This window comes from Lynx rufus, unplaced genomic scaffold (genome assembly GCF_022079265.1).
Source record: "Lynx rufus isolate CCGP_SWC_20201006 ecotype Redwood Valley unplaced genomic scaffold, mLynRuf1.p SCAF_12, whole genome shotgun sequence".
NCBI lineage: Eukaryota > Metazoa > Chordata > Mammalia > Carnivora > Felidae > Lynx > Lynx rufus.
In genome coordinates this window covers 60,574,620-60,599,053 of record NW_025814826.1, presented here as the reverse complement: position 1 = coordinate 60,599,053, position 24,434 = coordinate 60,574,620, and positions in this window count along the sequence as shown.

Sequence of the window (24,434 nt, the reverse complement as noted above, 5' to 3'; positions counted from 1 at the left end):
GTGTATCCGTTCAATTACAGAGCAGCTTAGTGTGTGAAAATAAAAGAAAATGTGTCATTCCAGGCTCTTGTCACTCAGGAAGCTTCTAGATTACCTGGATCCCTGAGGGCCCACCCAGCCACAGCCCTGGCCCCACAGGCAGTCTTCCCACACTGTGTGGGTGTTGGGAGAGAGACAGAGTCAGGAGGCCAAGCTTGTTTCTTCTCCTCCCTGGCTCTCTGCTAAAAGTTGCCTCCTTGGGGTGGGGTGGGGGGGCACCTCGTAGAACTACACCATGTGGATGGCCCATCTCTCACACTGTAACATGGGCTTCCTTCCTAATGTACTGTCCCATCTGTAGTGACTTGTTAATTTGTGCCTCCTTGTCTGTGGTTAGTCTCTTTCTGTGCCAGAGAAAACTCCACGACAAGAAATAGGTCCCTTTCTTTCACTAAGGCATTCCGGTGCTTTCCAGCATGGTTGGCACATAGTAGGTACTTAAAAAGTAGTGATGAATGAGCAGACTCTAGCAATCCCGTTCCTAACTGCTCATCCAATTCTGGGGTCCCAGCTACAAAATCAGAACAAATGGCTACGTATCTCGTCTCAAACAAAGCTGAACAGATACATTCAGGGAATTGGCTGCTGGTGTGGCTTTATTTCTGAAGGGTTTGGTAGAAACAGACCTGTCCTGGGTACTTTGGGGCCTGAGTTCCAGTCCCGTTGTGTCCATGGCATTGTAGGTGAACCGAACAAAGCACTTACATCTTGGATTTGAGTCTGTCATGGTCAACCAGATGAAGCTGGATTAGGTAGTACTTAGTTTCTGGGCTTTGAGGCTCCACCTCATTTCCTTCTTTTCCATGCCCTGTTTCTGTTTCTGCTCACTTGTTCACAGCGTCAAGGCTGAAATCTTGCATCTGCCCTCCCCTCATCATTGAAAGGCAGTGCGGTTGCCTAGGGAGAGTGAACTAAGCAGTTAGACAAAGCTGGAGTCCAGCCCAAGCTGAGTGAGCTGGACAAGGCTTAAAAGAAATTTTTTTTTACATTCACTTATTTATTTTTGAGAGACAGAGAGAGACAGAGCATAAGCAGGGCATGGGCAGAGAAGAAAGGAGACACAGAATCCAAAGCAGGCTCCAGACTCTGAGCCATCAGCACAGAGCCTGACGCGGGGCTCAAACTCACACACCGCGAGATCATGACCTGAGCCGAAGTCAGATGCTCAACCGACTGAGCCATCCAGGCTTTTAAATACACACACCGTCAGCTCCATCGTTTGCAGACGGGGGTCATGACAATGCTGCATGTGGCATCTGGCACCTGGTACCTATTCAACGGGTCACCGTCATAATCAGTATTTTACCGGTGAGAATATTCCAGATTTCATGGCCTTGATGTAACATGTAGAATTTAGATTCATCAAGAATCCGTGAATAATTGTTCATTCAGCTCACAGTTAACTGATATTTATTATTAACAAATGTGTGTGCTGGGATGTTCGTACATAGTTCGTTATATAATCCTTAACTGTCTATTTCAGAGATCGCACACACTGAGTCCCAAAGAGTTTACTCATCTTGCCTCAGGTCACACAACCAGTAAGATTAATAATAGTCACCATGTTTTGATGGCTTGGTATAAGTCAAGGATTGCATTTTGCTTATGTTTTATCACTTAATGCCTACAACAACCCACAGTGGCATGCGTTTTTATCCCCACTTTACAGATAATAAAACTGAGGCTCAGAGAGTTCCAGGAAGTTGCCAGGTTAATACAGCTATTAAGTGTCCAACCAAACACTGGAGTCCTATGCCAAGTGACTTCAAAATATCCCTGAACTAGGACTAGAAATTCTTGCTTCTGGCTCCAAATTGCCATTTGCTGTGTTAGGTTGGGTCAGTGTCCTCTTCAGAAAGGATGCACGCCCCTGGATGGTTGATACAGTCAAAAAGGAGGTCAAGGTAGAAAGTACATTGTAATCTGTGAAGTGATGTGCTCAAGAATGGCATTCTCAGTGCTAGTGTTAAAGGCTTAACAGTAGGGAACAGTGCTGTGGCCTTTCATGGGACAGGGTAGCAGTGAACATGACAGTTGTCAAGAGAGTTGTCATGGGACCAGTGGTAGTTATGTTAAGAGCTGAAGGATGGCTAGTGTTGCATACACCATGTGAGGGCAGCCCTAGCGTCATCCCCAACTCCTTCCTTTTGGCCTCTCTTTCCAGACTCCCTTGTAGATGGCAATGGCCACCATCTAATGAGATGTGAGTAGAAGTCCTAAGGTGGCACTCTCCAAAAGAGACTCACGAGCATCTGCTCCTGCACCTTTCCCTCTTCTTTCTGCCTGAGATATAGACACAGGCCTGGAGAGACTGCAGCCTTCATGTGCCCATAAGGATGTGAACAGGGAGATGGCAGAGGCTCATTGTTAATGGCTGCCGTGACAGCAGACTTTCGTGTGAGACAAAGATATCCTTAGGTGGTTAAACTCTTGTTACTTGAGTTGTCTTTTATTTGCCACTAAAAGCATTCCCAACTGACACAGGTGAGGATTGCATAGGTGGGGGTCACAAATGACGGCAGAGAGGAGGGGGGTGCAGGAGAGAAGGGAGCTAAGGAAGCCATCTCACGTTGAGCCAGGATGCATGAATGAGTGGGCACCAGAGAGAGGGGTGGCTGCTGGCCCCAAACGGCGTCCCATGCTCTGCATTTCAGTCCATGTATTCCCCCAGCCCTGGTCATTAGCAAGGGATTCCAAAGACTGTGCCTGGCCCAGAGTGGGGACTCATTCACTCATTCAGAGGACAGGTCTTAAGCATGACTGTCTTCCAAACATACCGCTAAGTGCTCCCCGTGCGTGGCCTTACTTAATCCTCCCAACACTTCTGAAGGATGAGTGCTGTACTATCCTGTCCCCATTTATGGATGAGAAAATCAAGTCACAAAAACCACGTCCAAAGTGGCTGACCTAAGACCCAAGCCCAGGTCTTACTGGCTCCCAGTGAGCTTTAACTCCTGTGCCATATCTCACGCCAAACGTCTGCCCCTCTCTTAAATCAGATTAGACCTACCTACGCACAAAATTGTTCAGGCTCTTTTTGTGGTCCCACATGCCTACCTCTACATGGAATAAAATATAATGGTTATATTGTCGATTTCTCCAGGGCCGTGGGCCCCTTCCCAACCAGGGACTTCCTCCAGCCTCACACCCCAGTGCCTAAGATGCTGTCTTCAGACAGCATGGCTTCTGGTTGGAAAAAAAAAAAGAGAGAGAGTTAATTAATTAAACAGAGGTTAGTTTGGGCACAACCAACCGGAAGGTGCTGATTCTGAGGACAGGGACAGGGACAGAAAAACTCCAGGCTCTAGTGACAGGAAACAAGAATGAGGTGATTCTGACCCTTCTGAATGATTAGCAGCTTTTCAGCTTTTTGCACCTTTCCTTATACAAATTGTAATATTGCTAAACTCTTCACACATGTTGTGCCTTTGTCTTATGCCTCAGATACACGCTAAGATTTCTGGGTGTGGCAAAATTAAGAAGCCACCTTTCAGTGTGGCTCACGAGTGCTCTGTGAGATCTGGAACACGGCCTGTCCCCTCCCTGTGAGTGGTAAGCCAAAGGAAAGCAGTAACAATCACATCCTGAAGCAGGTGAGGACCGTGGATCTTGTTAATGGCCAAGACAAACGCTCTCCATGCTGGATTGATAATAATTTGTCAACCTTTGTTACCAAAGTCTTAAAAAAGCTGATGTGAGTCACGAGGAGCTATTTTCATATGATTTGTCACCTTGATCTGAACGGGAAATGAATTGCTAAATATAAAATGCCGTTTTGCCGTGATTCAGAGCTCTTTCAAGCTGACAGACGTCGTAAGGGGATACAGTGTTTTCTCTCTTTCTCAAAGAATGAAGTCAAGGGGCCTGCCTGCTCCGTAGTTTCTTATCAACCTGAACAGAGATGAGAGAGAGAATGCCGGCAAGACAAGCACGAGGAAGAGGTTTGTCTTTTCTGCTTTCAGACACTGTCCACGTAAGGAAAAGAGGCCGTAATCCACGTGCTCTGTTTCTAGGAAAACGACGGCTGCAAACTATGATTAGCCTCACCTTCGGGTGCTACAACTCGATTTGTTTCCTTCTCACAATGCATGTAAATGATTATATTCGAAAATTAGAATATATTACAGTCCTTCCCCATCCTCCAATACTGCCACGTAATTGTAGCCTATACAGATTGCTTCTACTTACCTAAGCATTTCTGATTGAGTGTATGCAAATGTCAAGGTATTCCTCAAGGTATCTTAGGAGGAAAGACAGAATCCTTAAATGGTGGAGCTCAAATGGTGTTAAGCAGTTAGACACTAAAGCTTAGGGGTTTTTTTGTTTGTTTTTTGAGAGAGAGAGAGAGCGCGTGGAGGAGGGGGACAAAGGGAGAGGGAGAATCTTAAGCAGGATCAAGCTCAGTGCAGAGCCTGACATGGGGCTCAATCCCACGACCCTGGTATCACGATGTGAGCCGAGATCAAGAGTCAGATGATCACAGATTGAGCCACCCAGGTGCTCCGCTAAAGCTTAGTTCTGGGTGTGTGTGTGCTCTGAGTGAGCAGAATGCGTAAGCATCTTGCCGAGACTCTTTGAGAGATACAACCTGAAGAGCGTCTAGTGACAGAGGAGATTCTCACTAGATATTTACAACCCAGTGGATTTGATATCGCACAGCGTCGTGGCCACCGGCCCAGGTTCTGGGTGTAGACAAATCCATGTGAGAATTCTGGCTCTGCCACTGACGACTGGAGCAGCACTTAACTACTCCAAGCCTGGAGTGTGTGCGTGTGTGTGTGCCTATGTATGTGTGTGCATTCATGCGTGCATGTGTGTACGTGCATGTGTGCCTGTGTGTTCACATGCATGCATTCATGTGTGTGCATGCATGTGTGTGCGTGCCTGCACGTGCATGTGCCTGTGCGTTTCATTTGGAAAATGAACATAGTGTTTTCCCCGTAGGGTTATTTTAAGTAATGGATGATATCACTGATGTCACTCAATGTTTGAAAGTTCCAGGTATTGTGCATGAAACACAAAAACGCAGTCGATAGGTTAACTATTTGGTCACTAATGCAAGATGCAAATTGTTGGACATAACATGCTGTTTCATTAGAAATGCTAAAATAGGATCTCTGGTGATGTCAGAATTTGACCCATGACCTTGCCCCTCCAGCTCAATTTTACATGTTTTCTTAACCACAGATTCTCCCACTCTGAGAGTTTCGGGAACCCAGTCTGGAGGTGGGTGGACAGTGGAGTGAACCCTAAAGAGCTCACGGCTTCCCAGTTCATATATTTTAATCCCCGTTCCTTCCTAGCCGGATCCGCATCTCTGAGCATTCTTTCTCCTGGACTCATGTTTCTCTGATCATCCACTAAAGATGGGTGATTCACAGGATCCATTTCTTAGCCCTCTTCTTGCCCATACCCTCTTCTGGAGGATGAGTCTTGCTTTGTGAGTCTGATTGCGACTCGTATGCCAATTCAGGCCAAGTGTGATTCTCCTGCCTGACCTGGGTCCTTCACTTAGAGCCCCTTATACATCCACCTCCCTGCTGGGCTTCTCAGACTCAATCTTCCATTAGCACCTGACACTCTATGTGTGTCTGAGACTCTTCATTCCTTCATCCCATCTCCTCTCCCACTGCCGTCTAACTCAGGTGGCACCTAAGTAAAAAAAAAAAAAAAAATATGGGAGTCACCTGTGTCCACTCCTCTCCTTCACACTCCATATCCAATCAGTCTGAAAGTCCCACCAGTTGTTCCCCCTACATGTTGCTTTAACATACCTGACCTCACGGTGTCCACTACAAGTGCCCTGGGCTCGTCTCTTTGCCCCCTAACCAGGCTTCCTAGAGCCATCCGTATATTCTCACTAGCCTCCCATGTCCCTCTATCCATTTTCCACTCTGAGTCCAGAATAGTCTTCCTAAAATGCTGACCCTATCCCCACCCCTGCTTTAAACCTCGCAACAGCACGCTATTTTTCTCACTGAGTACTGCCCAAACCTAGTGGGGATGCTCAGGGCAAAACATACTCGGTGGTCAGACAACTACGGGGGCTGGTCCCGGCTATGCTTCTCCTCCCCAAGTAGTAACTAATCCCACGTAGGAGGAGCTTGCTTGATTCTTCTAACTCTAACTTCCTCAAAACTTATTTGATCCTGTCCTTCAGAACCAGTGTTCCAGAAATCTCCAACCTATAGGATAAATCGCAAGGTTCCTGGAGGGATTTAGATGGCCTTCTGGGATCATGCCTGTCCTGTATCTCTGCAGCTCGGTAGGTTATCAATCCCCGCTTCACCCTTGATGCTCTGAGAGAACGATCATTGGAAATGGTGAATCTATCTTCTTCTCCGTGGGTCTTTCCTTGACCCACGTCAGCCCGCGTGCCAAGAGCATGGCTGCCCCACAGGGGACAAGGCAGATCAGAGATCAGTGGCAGGCTCTCGAGCCAGATGGACGAGACCAAATCTGGAGCGAGATCTTGGACGATTTACTTAACCTCTCCTGTCCTTGGTTTCCTTGCTTGCAAAACGGGGATGGTAACAATAAATCAAGCCTCCTAGGGTTATTATGAGGATTAAATAAGTCCTTATATGTAAAGCACTTAGGTCTAACAACTTCTACAAACACTCAGCTAATATTATCAATCTGCAGGTAGACGACTGTCATAAAAGGCAGGGGGGAATGTGCATTTAAAATCAACAAAGCTTTCCTGGCAGTGAGGCTCCCTGCTTTCGCTCTCCTTCAGCTTGCTGACTTGCTCCCTGGGCGCTCAGCCCCTCGAGGGCTGTGATGGACTGCAATACGGTGCAGCCTCGTGCACCCTCAAGTTCGTCTCCCTGGGTACCCACACTCTGTCCTTGACCAGTCTTCGGGAGCCCACGTACAAAGCCTGCTCAACTTCTCCGAGCTATCTGTTCTCCTCGGTGCCCAGTTCTGCCTAACACAGGATGTGACGTCTCACCCTGTCTAGTCACACTGTTCTCGGAACACGCCAGGGAGCTGATGTTTGTCAATCAATAAGAGCTGAAACTCCACCAGCATCATTGGCTACCCCAAGGGGAGACTTGGAGCCGATGTGTGGGGGGGGGCAGTAAAATTGCCACCTGTCCCCTTCACTGATATGGTGGGTTGACATTTTCATAATATACTGTCCCATGCAATGCAAAGCCCGCTTTAAGATAAGTCCTCTAGCCCATACCTTCCTGATGCTGTCCCTACATCAATTTTAAAATTACGAAATATATTCGTGGGTCAAGTTATAGTTACTTTCCAATTTTTTTGGAAACAAAAGAGTGTAGAATGGCTAAAATGGAATGGAATGGAATGGAATGGAATAGAATAGAATAGAATAGAATAGAATAGAATAGAAAATGAGTACATGGCAAGCACTAAGGGTAAGCACTGTGTAATATATTTTGTTCAGTTTTATATATCTTTTTATGCATTTGTGTATACACGTATGTGCACACTGGAGCATGACATCAAAGGTATTTTTACTCTAGGTCAAGGGATGGGGCAGTCTACAAAGCACTATCTGGAGCCCTTCTCATAGGAAATATTTTGCAGTCCAACTCACTGGAATTACCCACAATTCTGTCTTTTCTCTTTCTAAGATATGAAGCCCTTCAAAATAGCAAAGTAAAGTGAAATACATGAAATAAAATCCTCCCTGACATGTTTCCTCATTTGAGGACCTCAGCCACATCATCCCTGGGAACGTGGAGACACGTTCCCTGGGAACCTGTGCTCACAGCCACCCCCCGAGGGGGAAGCAATCTGTCCCCGCTGGAGTCCCAGGCACAGTGGAGATGATTCAGGTAAGCAAGGACAGCCGTCCCTGCCCCCAGAGAGATTTTTAGTCACAGAGAGTGACAAAGACTTGCCGGTGAACTCCGATCACCAGAAAGTCCGCTTTCTATGGGTGTCACGTCTACATATTGGAGCTTGGAAAATATTTAATGAATGAACCTTCGTTTCCTCTGCCCCTGTCCTAATACACCCGTGGTTCCACACATTCACACTGACTCGTCCGTGGGAAGCTTTGCCCCTTACTCCTTCAGCGTTTGATTTTCCCTCCAGCTTTGTGGTTTTCAAGCATTTTCAGCAGCTGAGCCCTTGGCTTCAAAGAAGATCTTTAACAGCACCCCAACGTATAAAACAGATAAAAACCATGAAAGGGGTCCTACAGCGTTGAAATCACCATTGTTTGATGAGGGAAAATAACAATAATAGGTTTGTTTTGCTTTGTTTTTAAGAACCTCCGCAACCTATCTTTAGAGCCTGGTTTGAAAAATAAGTACTTGAGACACTATGGCGAGATAGGTCCTGTCCATCGCTGAGTGTTTCTGAAGCCTGAGTGGGAGAGTGCATGGCCTGGATCTTTACTGGAAGCCGCACAGGCCTGTTCTATTACTATTTCAAAAGAAAACAGATCGACACTTTTTTTTTATTTGGAAGTAGTTTGGGACTTACAAAAAAGTCATGAGAAAGCAGAATTCCTGCATATCCTTGACCCAGCTTCCCCAGTGATGACGTCTTCTATTGCCATAGTACAATGATCAAAAGTAGAAAATTGACACTGGGGCCTTCTGGTAACTAAATGACACACCTTATTCAGATTTCATCAGTGTTTCCATGAGGGTCCCTTTTTCTGCTCTAGGATTCAATCCAGAATCCCATACTGCATTTAGTTGTTGTGTCTCCTTAGTATTTTTCAATTGCTAACAGTTTTTGGTCTTTGCCTTTTATGATCAGGATGTTTTTTAAGAGTATCACTTACTTTTTTTAAAAAAATTGGAATCCAGTTGAGGGGCTGAGCCTGGGTGGCTCAGTCGGTTAGGCGTCTGACTCTTGGTTTTGGCTCAGATCATGATCTCATGGTTTGTGAGTTCAAGCCCCGTGTCGGCACGGAGCCTGCTTGGGATGCTCTCTCCCTCTCAATCTGCCCCTCCCCTGCTTGTGCCCACTCTCTCTATCTCAAAATAAATAACATAAAAACTTATTAGATAAATAAATTTGAGTATAGTTGACAGACAATGATGCATTAGTTTTGGATGTATAACTCAATGGCCCTGTGTTATTATTGTAGGTTCCACTTCAGTTTTCCGTAGTTGAATAGCCTTGGGCAAACCAGCTTTCTTGGGAGCTCTATTTTGCCATCTCTGAATCACCAGGATCAAACTGGAGGACCCTCAACCCTTCTTTAGACTCTATATATCCACAGAACTGATACGGGCACTGTTCTCAGCACCAAGGTGCTGATACGTGCCATAAAGCCACGGTTCACGGTGGAACTTTAATCACCATGGCAGGTCTTCCCAGTTGTCTGATTTTATAACCTACTCAAAGAGGCTCTACATGTCTCTTAAGTAATTTTTACAATATTTAACTATTCAACCAAGAAACTCATTTTAACATGTATCATTGAGTTCTTATAATAATAATAATAACTATAGCAATGTTTTTAAGACTTGACAATCTGCAAATGCTCATGAAAGTTATTTCTTTTGATTCTCAAAACAACCCTGTGTTTCCACTATAAAAGGAGAACATAGATGCAGAGAGAATCGCTGACTTGCTGAAGGCTTCCAGCGAGAAGCTGGAGCTGAGATGGAGTGTCCCATGGGGGCCACAGTTCGGAAAGCTTTGGTACCTGGTCAAGAAGTCTCCATTTTATTGGGTCCACAACCCAGATGCAAGAATCCCATGAGGAAATGCAGACTAGCTCCAAACTCAAATTCAATCTCTCTTGGCATGTTAAGTTCCAGAGGGCAGAAAGATTCCCCTTCTCACCTCCTCTTTCTTCACAGGAACCCTTCTCTTTAGGCTACCTTCCCAGCCTTCCAGCGGTTCTCATGAGTATTAAATACATCGGTGAGTCTGCCGTTCCCCGCCTCAAGCTGGAAACTGGAATCCAAGAGTCACGAGAAGGTTCAGGTCAGTTTTGTGAAGCTGCCAAATCTGATGGGCGAAGCGTTCATCCTATTTATGTTATATGTATTTCAAAGGTTCATATTCATTTAACTGTGAAAACTGAACTACTCCCAAGTTATTTGAAAGAACAAAAGCTACATTGTGGGCAGCGGACTTTGGCCTAAGTCCGAAAAACAAATGAAGGGTAAAATAATCCTGAATTTCTTAGGGTCCTATAGCAATGAAGCAGCAGGTGGAGGCTGGGGTTCTGACCACAGAAGGCACAGGAGACAAAGCTTCGGGTACCTCGCAGAACATGCACAAAACTGGTGTACTGGCTTCACGCAGCTTTTGCCTCAGAAAGAGAGGTGGGCGTTCCCTGTCGTCTTCCCTCTTCTGATGCGCCAGGGACAATTTCGGTGGTCATTCCGTTGAACACCTTCAGTGTGCTGCATGGGAATAAACAAAGTAAGAACAAGCAAAGGTTGCATTCTGCAGAGACACCAAGTCAGGCAGATGGGTGGCAAAGCTTCGGAGTAGAGAGAAGGGAGGGCTTAAGGGGAGCCCTGATTGGAGGCTGTTGGCAGGGGGAGCCGCAGGTGGGCTGCTAGAGGCGGCCATCCTTCGGGATGGGTTATTGACGCACATTTGGCTTTCTCCGGTTGGTTCCAATTGGAATCAAGGACTAAAATTAGGGAAGCTGTTATTAATCAAGTGCTCACTGTCTGGGGCCGATTGTGAAAGGGGTTACTGTTTAGCTTCCTGGATTGTTACTAAAGATAGCGGTTTGACTTCCTACCAGTCTGACTAACGTCAGGCTGGCTTTCTGGGCTTCATTGTAGGTAATGTGTTGCTGTGAGTTTTAGATCAGAGTTTTTTTATTTATGTATTTGTTTGTATGGTCAGTCTATCAGTGGGGTGCCTAGGGTGTTTCTGCAGGGAGCTTGGAGTCTGTTTAGAGACACGAGTGTGCATGAGGGTCTGGCAATACCTGGGCAGTAGGGAGGTGTGCAAGATTAAGCAAAGACTAAAGGAGCAGTGCAGCCAATTAGAAGGTTCCAGAAAACTTCACAGATGCTTAGCCTCAAGCTGAAAGGAAAGAGAGGACTTTGCCCAGTGGTCACGTCAGGGAGACTACTCACGCAGAGAGAATGATATTCCAGAAAGGGCACAAGTATAAATGAGTCTAGCATGTTTTGTGAAGTGACATAGTTCAATAATGTTGAGTTTTACGTGCAAAGGAGGCAGGAAGGGAAGACAAGAGGGAAAGGACCTTCCAAGCATGGCCGAGCAGCTTAGAATTTGCCCTGCCCTCATGGGATCCTGTCAGGGTGGTGGGGAAGGGTCTGGAGACAGGGAATGCATATGAGCTTCAAAAGCTGGTCTGCACTATAGGACCTGAGAGTTGTACGTGGGGTGCAGACAGAGAAGGAGCATGAGGAAATTAGGAAAATACACGGGATTCAGTCTTGGGCAATGAGACTGCTTACCTTGTGATCTCGTCATCAGACCCTGACTTCTCCATGGGACGGGTCTGCCCTTTTCCTCCGTAGAGTCTGGCACAGAATGGACGCTCAGAGTGTACTAGATGAAAAAAGAGGCAGCGTACTTCTAAATGCAAACTTTTATGACATCTTTCAGGCATTTAATTTACTGAACAAAATCACCCCAAGTGACACGCAAAACACAGCTGAAGGAAAAAACTTGGAGAAAACAAAGCACCGGAACACAGTGAATCGCAGGTGTCCCTCTGAGGTCCCCAGGTGGAGACATCCGGTCGTCAGCTGGACTTACGGGTCTGAAGCTAGAGACTCGGACTGGGAGGCTGTTCTACAATAAGGCAGCTTTGTGAGCCTCACAGGGCTTCACAGCCTGCGTTCTGGGGCCGGTAGGCAGACAGGGAGAGGAGCCAGGCTGGCCAAAGTCCAGAGCGAAGGTCTGTTCAGAGGTTGGGTGAGGAAGACAGAAGTCTTGCAGGACGGGCATCAGGGCTGGCACAAGGTGGGCACAGTCACCAGGACAAGAGCGCAAGTGGACCAGGTGAGTAGGACTAGGGCCAGGTATGGATGGATACGACAGAGTAGCCCTCCGGGAATGGGGGAGGGGGCGGGGAGCCAGTGAGGTGCGGCTCTAACTCCTTGCTGGCACAGTGTTGCCTTGGCCAGTGCTCGTCTTAGAGCCTCCCAGACACAGAGTCAACCTCCTGCATCTTAAGGTGCTCCCTAGGGCTTTGGAAAGCTTGGAGCAGGGGGATTCTGTGGACGTAAGGCTACTTGGCCTTCCTGTCGCAGAAGGTAGTCTTCCCTGTCTTTGCATCCTTCAGTCCCCAGAATTGGGCAGAGGGTGAGGTTGGCCTGAGACTTAGTTAAAACAGAGATCTCAGCTGGCTTCATGAGAAGCGCTGAGGCTGGGAGAGGCCTTTGGGGACATCACATACTTAGGTGAAAAGGCAGGGTTGGGGTCCCCCCACCTCGGCCAGTGGTTGCATGTATTTGCTCCCAAAGCAAAGAGAAATTCCCCCATAGGTACCCAGCTGGGCACTCAGCCAGCAAGACCCCTGACGTCTGCATCATGTACCATAGCATCCAACACCTCCTTCCCCGGAGGGCTAGGAAGAGCCTCGTGGAGGACGGATCTCCCAGACAGATGGGCTTGTGCGTTATGCCAGAGATTCTGAATACAACCGAGTAGGCAATAGGGGGCCAGGGAATATTTTTGAGCAGAGGAACCACACTATTGAAATTGAACCGTACGAATCTGGTAGCACCAAGTAGGAGGGAGGAGAAACTGGAAATAGGGGAACAAAGATTGGCGGTCAATAGTCATTACGGCTTGCAGCAGCCTTGCAATGACAGGGGAGTGGTCATAGCAGCAATAACCAGTCATGACGGAGCTTGACACTGTGTTCTAACCCTCCCACCAACCCAGAAAGGGAGCTGCGGTCATCCCCGGTGAACAGGTAAAGAAACCAAAGCAGAGGGGAATTGTTACACGCATAGCCCAAGAGTTCGGTTTGTCAGAGGTAAACTGGGATATAAATCCCAATCAATCTGCATCCCAAGTCCTTAGTCTTTCTAACACGTCCGTGCACAGCTGTGATCGGTGATAATTCACACATCACACGGCAGAACGAGCCCCGGACAAGAGGGTTCCCGGTCTGCCTTTTCTCCCACAGGACACAGAGGGTTAACTAACACGAAGGCACACACACTGTTCCTCTTTGTTTAGCTACAACTCGAGTTTCACACCTTCATCAAAGGAGGTCCCCATAGGACAGTTGCTGGGGCTACAGACTTTCTGTCAACCAGGAAGGGTAGAGTGCTCCCCCTGAAAGAGGCCCATACCCTGCAGGCTTGGACTGTGCAATCTTTATGTAGGCGCAGAGCCCCAGATACTTCTTCCAGAATCACAAGGGAAGCCGGCGTCTATTGATAGCAGAGTGGTGTAGATGGAGCTTTGGGCTAGATTTTATAGTCCTTAATCACACACACCCATACGTGCCAAGAGGGATATGCCTTGAACAATACATTGTCACGGGTTGATAAGACAGAGGCATGCGATACATTTATTCTCTCAGAAAATAACTTTTTATTGAGTAGTTACTATGTCATTTGTCATAGGATCATTTCTTTTTTTCTTTTTTATTTATTTTTTAATTTACATCCAAGTTACTTAGCATAGAGTGCAACAATGATTTCGGGAGTAGATTCCTGAATGCCCCTTCCCCATTTAGCCCATCCCCCCTGCCACAACCCCTCCAGGAGCCCTCTGTTGTTCTCCATATTTAAGAGTCTCAAAGGAATCACTCCTGATCATAGATCCTAGGTGAATCAATACATTAAAGCGGCTTATATGATTATACAATGTAATGTTATCACGGGAAGGACATACCGATGCCTTTGCCATATCTGTTAGTGCGACGGACAAGCCCTGCCCACACACAAGGAGAAAGAACAATATGCGGGCACGAGTACTAGGAGGTGAGGGCAGGGAGGCCCTCGTACAGTCTTCCCAACAGAGAAGCAAAAGGGATAAGTGTATTAGTCAAGATTCTCCAGAGAAGCAGCACCACTAAGATGGAAAAGAGGGGGGAGGGAGAGAGAGAGAAAAAGATTTATTGTCAGGAACTGGCTCATTTGATTATGGAAGATAAAAAGTCCCAAGATTTGCAGGTAACAAGCTGAAGACCCAGATGGGCCAATGGTGTAAGTTCTAGTCTGAAAGCCAGTAGGCTTGAGACTCAGGAAGAGCCCATGTTTCAGATTCAAGTCCAAAGGCAGGAAAGGATCCATGTCCCAGCAAAATGCAGTAAAGCAGGGATTCCCTCTTACTCATGAGAAGCTCAGTCTTTTTTGTTCTATTCAGGTCTTCGACTGATTGGGTGAGGCCCACCCACCTTAGGGAGGGTAATCTGTTTACTCAATCTACCAACTCAAATGTTAATCTCATCCCCAATGCCCTCACAGACACACCCAGAATCATGTTTGACCCAGTGTCCGGGCACCCTGTAGCCCAAGGTGACACATAAAATCAACCATCACCGTAAGGCCTCCCAGCTTAGAGACCAGACTGTGAAAAAGTGAGGAACGGTGCCCTCACAGGTGGGGGTGGTGGATCCCTCAGTACAGCTGAGGGAGGGGGTGCACGTTAAGGGGGACAGGCAGGAGATGTGGGGAACTGAGACCAGACTTTGATGACTGCCGGCCCCCAGACAGGAGTGCTGGGGACATGCCCCTCAGGACCCCATAGATGGGAAGGGACAAAGCAAATGCCCAAAGGGTGATTTCAAGCAACCCCCATCCTCCCACTGACTAGACTTTCAAGAGAGACACTTCAAAGCATCGAAGCTAAAACTAGGTTGTGTTAAAAGTCATCGGAGAAAAGACAGGTTACCGACAAAGCAATGGCAATTAGGCTTACGACAGATATGTCCTCCTGCCAACAGGTGCCAGGAAAGAGTGGGTATCATCTCAAAGGTGCTGAGGAACAACTATTGACAATCTAGTGCAAATAATAATAACTAATAGCTATCAGCTTTTGAGCACTTCATACGGCAACCCGGAGGTCTGTACTCAACAGAACAATCATTTCATGGGAGGAAAGGAAGGACTTGCAGACACAGGAAAAATTTACTAACCATTGGCCCTCATGGGAAAGCAAAATCTGCAGGAGGACGGGTAGGGATGGGGAAACCAAAGGGGAGCGCTCGTAAAATAGGTTGCCGAATCTATTTGACAGTTAATTGTAAGAAATTAATAGTAACTTCTATCTTGTTTTAAAAATGGTAGAATTGAAAATGACAAGAAGGAAAATACAAGGGTAAGTAATAAGTGTTTGAGATAATTTGTGCCTCATGAGAATGGTTGAGATAAAGAATACATTTAGAACTTGGAAAAAATGATGAGTTGAACATGAATATTGGAAATAAAGATTAACAGCACAAAGAATCGAAATAGTCATATCACATAGTAAATACATAAAATACCAATGATGGACCTGATCCACGGAAAGCCCTCCTTTCTAGGCACTGGTGACAGAGAAGGACAAGACAGAAAAGTCTCTTTCCATATGGATTGATTCATTTACAAGTTTTTTGATGTTTATTTATTTTTGACAGAGAGAGAGAGAGAGAGACAGAGCATGAGCAGGGGAGGGGCAGAGAGAGAGAGGGAGACACAGAATCAGAAGCAGGCTCCAGGCTCTGAGCTGTCAGCACAGAGCCCGACGCGGGGCTCAAACTCACGGACCGTGAGATCATGACCTGAGCTGAAGTCGGATGCCCAACCAACTGAGCCACCCAGGCGCCCCTGGATTTATTCACTTAAATTGAAATGTGTTCCCACAATAACCGTGGTTATTTGTGGGAGTGCTGAGAGCCACTTCAGGGTTTCTTTCTAAGAACAGGTGATGCCTATAAACCATAAATAAGGCCTTGCTGCTCATCCAGAAAGAAAGTCTTCTTGATGAGAAAAGGGATTCTACTCATAGCCCTTAGCAATTAGCCTGACATCTGACACAGGTCCTTCCCCCTGGGCTTAACATGAGGGTGGGAAATAGCTTAGCTTTAACACTCCGGCACAGCTGAAGACTGGAAGGTAGGCCGTGGCCTGGGCCAGGCGGATGAGGGGCAGGGGGCCCTGGGGAGACCAGAGCACGGAGCTGGCTTGGGGGAGCAGACAGCAGATTCTCTCGTCTGTCTGTGCTGAGCAACTTTGGACAAGTCAGTTACCTTCTCTGAGCCTCAACTTCCTCATCTGTAAAGTCCGCGAGGTTACTAGAAAAATCACGTATGATAATGGACGTGACCACCCTTGTAGGAGCTCTCTGCTCCTCAACAGTAGGTGTCCGAATCCTGATCGGAGGCCCCTCGCCGATGTTTCTTATTTCTCTCAATGTGCTTGAAGCTTCTGGAGGGCACGTACTGGATCTTATTTGTATCTTTGTATTCCCTGGTATTGCGCTCAGAACACTCTTAACAAATGTTCCTTAATTGAAGTAAATGAAATGAGAGTGGATTGAATTGACAATCTAAACCTGATACAATTAGAACACAGTGGAGGACGCTATCTCATTAAGGGCTGTTTTCTTGGCTTTTCTAGAAATATCATAGATGTTCAGAGAAGAGAGAGATTAAAGTGGACTGAATAAACATTTATTGAGGACAGGCATTTATTGAACACCTGTTTTGTGCCAGACACTCTACTGGCCCTTCTCCCAAACGTTATCTCATTATCCTCAAAAACACGCTGAGAAAAAGTGCGATTAGCTTCATTTTACAAATGAGAACCCAGGAGTTCAGCAAAGCAAATTAAGCCGCCCAAGGTTACTAAGGTGAAGAAGCAGGGACAGGGGCAGGGTAAGAAGGCAACTCCCTCTGGTCCTCGAGCTGCATCCCCTGTCCTCTCTTTCTGATTCAGCCCCAGGCAGGGGGAGGGAGGCACCCCTGCTCGCCTCCGTTTGATTTCTCTTGTTTTCTGCCACACTGGCTGAGCTGCACTCCCCGTGCCCATTTTCAATTATAGCTTGCAAGCCTGTGCTTTGAAAAACATAATTTATTTTCCCAGTCAGACCAAATAGAAAACACAATTGTGTGTTTAAATACTAATTAACCTTTCACAGTTGTATGACTCTCTCTCTCTCTCTCTCTCTCTCTCTCTCTCCCTCCCCTAAAGGAAAAACATTCCACGTGCAGGACAATTCTTGCCACAATTTCTTGCCTTGACCCTACCACGCGCAGGTCTGAAGCATGTGGCTGTGCAGACCTCTGGACTCGAATTAAACTTTTTCTGGAAGAGCAGAGGACTGTGGATGTGGTCACTAATGTGCTTTTCTCTCTTCGTGGAGAATTCTAAGCTCCCTTTGCCACAGGGTTTGCATGGTTCATTCCAAGGATGACTCCGTTGGGGTTCCATAGATATCATTCCCAATGATATTATCTTCTCCGCTCTGAGATCTCCAGCAGTTAAAAGGTCATGGGCTTTGAAGGCAGCCAGACTACTCATTTCAATGGACTTCATACGTTCACACAGACCAGTTTAAAGATTATTCCATTAGCAGCTGCATATCGACTGCCGTCCATTGCCCACTCAGCTGCCTGCCCCTCTTCTGCTTACCGTGTCCTCCAGTTTGGGGCTCCATTTTACATCCAGGTCCTTGCATTGGCCACTTGGGTTTGGAGTAGTGACAGCACCTTCACCTTTAAAACCTTTGAAAACGCTAGCAATCTACATCTCTCCCCCGTCTGAGGGCCCAACTCAGAAAATCCTGTCATCCTCAGTACTCCTCTTTAATGGACCCTAATGACCTGTTTGATTTTGGCCACATTGACTTTATACTGCTCGAGGGGATATTCAAACAGAGATACGATTGGATATGTTGGTTCAAAGTTCCAGAAAGAAAGGGAAGAAGGCTGGACAATAATGGTGTCATGGAAGGTAGAGAAAAGGGAGGGATTACTAGAAGAAAGGAAGGTAATGGAATCAGATGCAACAGAGCAGTCCAGAACAATAATAAAGGGGTGCATTTTTTGAGTCTGCCACTCAAGAACCCAATGTTCTCCTCTGTTAGGTACATTTATATGCTTGAAAGTCAAAGACACCAAATGAAGTGCAGTGAGTTAAAGAGAGAATCAGAGGAGAGGATGTTAAGAGGGACAGCATCAATCTTCATTTCATGTTGCCTAGCACAGGGCCTGGTATACAGCAGGTGCCTGTTGGGTAAGTGCTAAATAAATGGGATTAGAGGGAAAAGCCAGAGTGGAGGGTAAGAGTTTTGGCGACTTGCCTTGAGAAAATGTCGCAAGGATTCTACTCTCAAAACGTGTCTGCAGGCTAGCTAGGAATGTAAGCGTGCAGGTAACAATTACACTATGACTTTTTGAAGGTGGATAATAAATTGTGCTCATTGTATTAGGGCATATGAAAATGAGGCTGTGTGCTTCAGTTACAAACAGAAGGGTGAAGTCTTGGTATTGTGAACAAAATCCAAGGTGGGATCTCTAAGTCAGAAACGCCATTTGACTAGTGCACGGATAGGTGACCTATCCCTTGTTAATTATATTTAACCAGTCCCCTAGAGGCTGGTATTTATCCATTTGTCTTTTAGTCAACAGATATCAGTTGAGCTCCTACAATGTATAAATCAAATTGTCCGCCTACCGTGTGACAGTGGCAGTTTCTATGATTCTATGAGGAAGACTAGAATGTGTGCATCTGTTGGGCACAACAACTGCTCCCAGGAGGGAAAAAAATCTACACAAATTTCTGTCCGTATGGCTGGTCCCAATGTTGCTGCCAACGTGGATTCCGCGTGAGAGGAGCTAAGTGGGTAATTTTAATGACTATGGAGTTGCAACAGTGGTAGACCAATGACTCCATTTTTGTCATTGATATTGACTTTCTCAGTTGACCAGATTTCTGTGTGGGCAGGTTTGGGTACCCATCTCCTTGGATATTACTAGAGAAACCAAAGTCACTCTTTTAGGAATTTCTTTTTGGTGAAAGCACAAGGTCAGAGTCAAAAGCTGACAATGGTGAGAAACGAGGGCAAGGATTGACACCTTCCAGGTGCTTCTCCAGCATCTGGTACATAGTAAGCATGAGGTAACAATTTTTTGAATGGATGAGTGGATGAATACATGAATGGGTTTCATGGAATATGGTACAGGGATGGAGACGATGTTCACTTTTGCTGACCTTGTTGGTTCCAGCTGCTTTTCTCTTGCCTTTTTTTTTCTGCCTCTGCACCTGACCCAGACTTGAAATGGTTCTTCCTCAAGTCCTTTCATTCTCAATGGAAGGATGTATACATGTAAGCGTGTGTGTGCATGTTTTATGCACGTGTGTGTGTAGTTGGATCTAAAAATTGATAATTATAAGTCTGATTATCAACCAAGAAATATCCACCAAAATTTCTGTGCCCTCATATTCAAAACTTAGAATGGAACAAGCCAAAATTAACTAAACTAACAACAGCCGTGGAGGGCAGTTTCATTATCCCATTTCCCATGAGAAGAGTCCATACCAAAGAGAGTCAGTGATTTGCCTGGGTGTCATTACTAAAAAATGGCAGGACCAGGGTTCAAACCCTCATCAATTTGGCTCCACACCTGGTAATACTCAACACATGTAACACTTGGATTTCCTTTCAATAAAAGAAGAGATTCGTCATAAAACTCTTCTGCAATCCCAGTATTCTCTGATACAATGGATTCTTTTTCTTTGCCTTTAGTGCCTAGCATTGAGTGTTGTAGGGCATGTGCATAGATCATGGTGGTTTAGACAAGGTCCAGTAGGTGGAGCTAGAGAGCAGACATGAACCGCGTGTGGTTGGGTAGGGTAGGTGGCTCTTGAGTGACAGAATACCTGGGCAGTGACTGTCCTCATCAGAATCCCGATAGTTGACTTCCTTCTTCAGAGTGTTACTATTACGATCTGGCCTTAGGGTGGAGGGAGATGAATTCCTGAGAGGTAACTCTCCCAGTCCTGAAAGACCAAGGCTAGAGAGAATTTCCCACTTCAACTAAGTTCCGTGAATGTCGGTCTATGGGAAAAGGGAAAATCAATTAAAGAAACATGAGTGCGTCCACAGTGTCTCAGGTGATCAGTGGTTTGAGTCCCGGTTTTCTTTCTTTGTGTGTGTGTGTGTGTGTGTGTGTGTATCAGGATTCAAGTAAGGTCAAGATATTGATATTTGTTGATGTTTAATAACTTTCCCATTCTTTAAAAAGAGGCTTTATTGGTTTAGATTTACAGAAAAATGTAAATCCCATATACTCCACACATAACTTCCCTTATCACAGTGGTACCCCCTTACCTGCAAGGGGTGCAATCCCAGACTCTGAGGAGATGCCTGAAACCCCAGATAGGACCAAACCCTCTATATACTATGTTTTTTTCCTGTCCACACATATACACCAGTGATAAAGTTTATAGATTAGGCACAGTAAGAGATCAACAATAATAATAAAATAGAATAATTATAACAATATACTATAATCAAAGTTATGTGAACATGGTCTCTCTCTCTCCAAATATCTGTACTCACCTTTATTCTTGTGAGGATGTGCGATGCTGTAACACCTACGTGATGAGATGGAACGAGAGGGATGATTCAGGAGCCGTGACCTAGCCTCCTGTTGACCTTCCGACAATGGGTCACAAGGAGGATTGCTTCTGGACCTCAGTCGGCTGCGGGGAACTGAACCTCAGATAAAGGGGGTGCTGCGTTCACATCTCAAACCAGTATGGCACATCGCTTGTAGTCAGTGCATTGATATCGATGCCCTATTGTCAACCAAGTCCACATTTTATTCAGATTGTCTTAGGTTCTAATGTCCCTTCTCTGTTCCAGGCTTCTATCCAGGGTACCACGTTATAGTCAGTCACGTCTCCTGAAGCTCCTCTCGGCCGTTCCTCAGACTGCCCTCGTTTTTTGATGTCCTTAGCAGTTTTGAGGATGCTCTACTACTGGAACCGGTTTTTCTCGTGAGTAGACTGGGGTTATGAGTTTCAGGGGTAAGTGCCATTTTCATCATATGTCAAGGGTGCAAACAATCGACTTGATTTATGACTCTTGGTGTTTAAGCTTGACCACCTGGCTGAGGCTGTCTGCCAGTAGAATTCCTCCTTCCTGGAGGAGGGGTTCATCTTTTTTTTTTTTTTAATTCAAGCCTTCAACAGATTAGATGAGGCCCACCCTCGTTGTAGAGGATAAACTGCTTTACTAAAGTATACTGATTTAAATTTTAATTTCAGCTAAAACCACCTTTGAAGAAACATCTAGAATAATATTTGACCAAATATCTGGGTCTCGTGGCCTAGACAAGTTGACACATATAATTAACCATTGCCAATGGTAAGACGGGAGGTGATGGTAGGCAGAAGTAAGGTTGGAGGACCTTGCTCAGTGTCACCCCAGTGGGTGTGGAAGATCTCTTTGGGAGAGGTCGGACAACTGATCTGTATTACTCTGGAAGCGGTGTGGGGGTGAGCTAGCTGGAGCCACGTGGAGCAGAGGAATGGGGGACGGGAAGTAGGAGTTCTGGCTTGTCTCTCTGTAATTTTGTCACGATCATTTCACCAGTCTGAGCCAGCATGTACAAATCATGAAAGCCAACAGGTGGGAGGGATGATATCTTGGTGGGTGAGGGAACTGACTTGATTTTTAACAGCAGACTATATGACATGCGCTGTGGTAGGAAATTTATACTCATTCGTTTATTCATTTATTAAAAGCATAGATGACGGGTCGGTCACTGGGAAAGGGGATTTATGTTCAGTGACTCATTCTCTGCTGATGTTGCAGGATTCTTTACCTCGGTCCCCGGGATTCGTGGTCTCGCTGCTTCGAAGAACGAAAAGATGGACACAAATGAGCAACAGGCAGAAATTTATTAGAGTGTAAGATCAGAGAGTAAGAATACCGTGAAAGCTGTCCTTGCAGAGAGGGGATATTTGAAAGAGAATGCCCGTGACTATAGGCAAGGATCCTTGTTTTATAAGGTTCTGGTCCCCACCCCCCCTCCCTTTCCCCCTTGCTGCTTCTCAGGTTTTACCCTTACTGGCTTGATAACTCTAGTCCTGGACTGTCCATTCCTGATTGGCTTGATTCCATCACAAGGGGTGACCTATGACCATATCATTCCTTGTGGGTCATACATTTCATGGTCTACTACTTATTCTGTTGTCGGGTCTTTGATTGCCCAATGCCTGAGGGGATCCTGAGGGGGAGTAGGTGGTATCTATTACACTCAGGAGGAACCTTAGGCCGGAGGGGGTTTGCTGTGGCCAGACACTCCCATCATTGTTTCAAAATATGTGTTTTTCCCCACTGGGGACCGCAGGTGCTAATCTTTCCCTCTCGGACTGGTTTATCCTACCTTTTCCTATCATACTAACTTACATACCCATCACAAAAAAAGTGTCGTCATACCCATTTTATGGATGGAGAAACTGAGGCTTGGAGACCTTTTGCAACTTGCTCGAAGCTCAGGGGTCAGATGTAAGCGAGATTAGCCTGGCTCCCTGGCTTGTTCTCCCCCACAACTCATGCTCGCTCTCCACATCTTCTATGACCGCACGTACTTGTCCTGCAGGGACTGGGAGAGCTTCACGTGAGCCCTGAGGACAGGAGCCAGCATCTGGGGGGACCCGTCCCTAAGTCCTACCGCTGTTGTCTCTGGTGATACATTTCCCTCTGGGCTCTAGCTCCAGCTCCTGATGGAGTTCTCAATGACCATTCGTTTCGTAACATCTCCCCACCTGCCTGCCAATTCATTTCCTGGGCTGATCGCACAGAAATCAGTGGGGCCAGGATGGAACTCGGCCTGCAGAAAGCCTGTTCGTGTCTAAGAGCAGCGCAGGGCAGAGGGGAGAACACCGCCACCAGAATTAAAAGCAGAAGATGCAGATCAGCACAGAATGTACGCCCAGCAGCGTGCTGGGGGGAGAGGAAAGTGAGAAGCTGGGGCGCCTGGGCGGCTCCGTTGGCTGAGCGTTCGACTCTTGATTTCGGCTCAGGTCACCATCCCAGAGTCGTGGCCGGAGCCCCGTGTCGGGGCTCCGCACTGAGTGTGGAGTCTGCTTGGAATTCTCTCTCTCCCTCTCTCTCTGCCCCTCGCCCACTAGCACGTGCTAAACAAACAAGCAAACAAATAAACAAACGGAAGTGGCCCTGCCCTCAAGGATCACGGTGCCTGGATACACATTCAGAGACGCTGTATGAGGCTCCCCCAGAACATTGCTCTTCGTGCACGCGGGCGAAGCTCACCGGTCCTTGCTGCTAACAGTCGTAATGAGTGCGAGAAAACCCACCCACTACACTAATAAAATGTAATGCTCAAATCCAGCAATAAAATCGCCTATTCATATGCACGTTTATGTCTTTTTATACAGTAAAAAGGAGTCACATTCCCCTAAGAATTTCTAAAGTCAGTACGCAGATTCCCTCCCTTTCTAATCCATTGGTTTCCCAGATAACATCCCGGGGGGTACATCCAGAGGAAAGCAGAAAAGGGAGGAATCTCGGCTTCTGTTCCCCGGTGGCCCAGTGTGGCTTACTGGTTTAGATCTGAGGTGCCAGCCGGAACCCCTAGTCCCTCCTGGGATTCCCTACGGGATTCCCTCCCTGGACTCTGTCTGGGGAAAGGTGTGGGAGCAGTTAGATAAAATGTATTCTTTCTCCCCTGTCCTGTTCTTTCATCTGCTAAGGCGAGGCCTGGGTCAACTGAACGCAGAAAAAGGGAAGACGAAGCCGATGCAGGGGTTCGCAGTTTTGGCCAGAGTTGGAGGGGGGTGCTCGCCGTGGACAAGTGCTCCCGTTTTCCTGTTGGATGGGCAGGAGTTTCAGGGGGACCAGAGCGTGTGGGGCACATTCTGAGCAGGTTTCCCCTCAACTTCCCTTGGGCGCCATGAGCGTTGGGAGTGGTTTCGGCTGATTCATCGTCACCGTAAAGTTACTGTGAGGGCACCTGATCTGGACACCCGGAGACTCTCAGGGCACCTGACGTGGACACACAGACGCTCTGAACGGCAGAATCCTCTTCTGTCTGAAGCGTGTGAGATCTCTGGGTTCCAGCCCTCCCGGGAAACAGCGAAACAACTAGGAATCCCTCACTTGCTCTGCCTTGTCCTCAGCGTCCTTGACTCTGACGAGAAGGCAGGGGGCTCCGGGGGCTCTGGGGTGTGAATCCAGCCTATCTCCTGAGCAGGCTCCATGTGCCCGGCCTGTGGTCAGCACTGGCACCTGCCGGATCCTCCGCCCGAAGCAACCTGTGCTTCCGTGAGGGAGGCGACACAAGGTGCCTTGTGTCTTTTATTTTTAATTTTTTTTAATGTTTTTATTTATTTTTGAAGGAGAGAGAGACAGAGAGCATGAGCGGGGGAGGAGCAGAGAGGGAGGGAGACCCAGAATCAGAAGCGGGCTCCAGGCTCCGAGCCGTCAGCACAGAGCCCGACGCGGGGCTCGAACCCACGGACCGCGAGATCGTG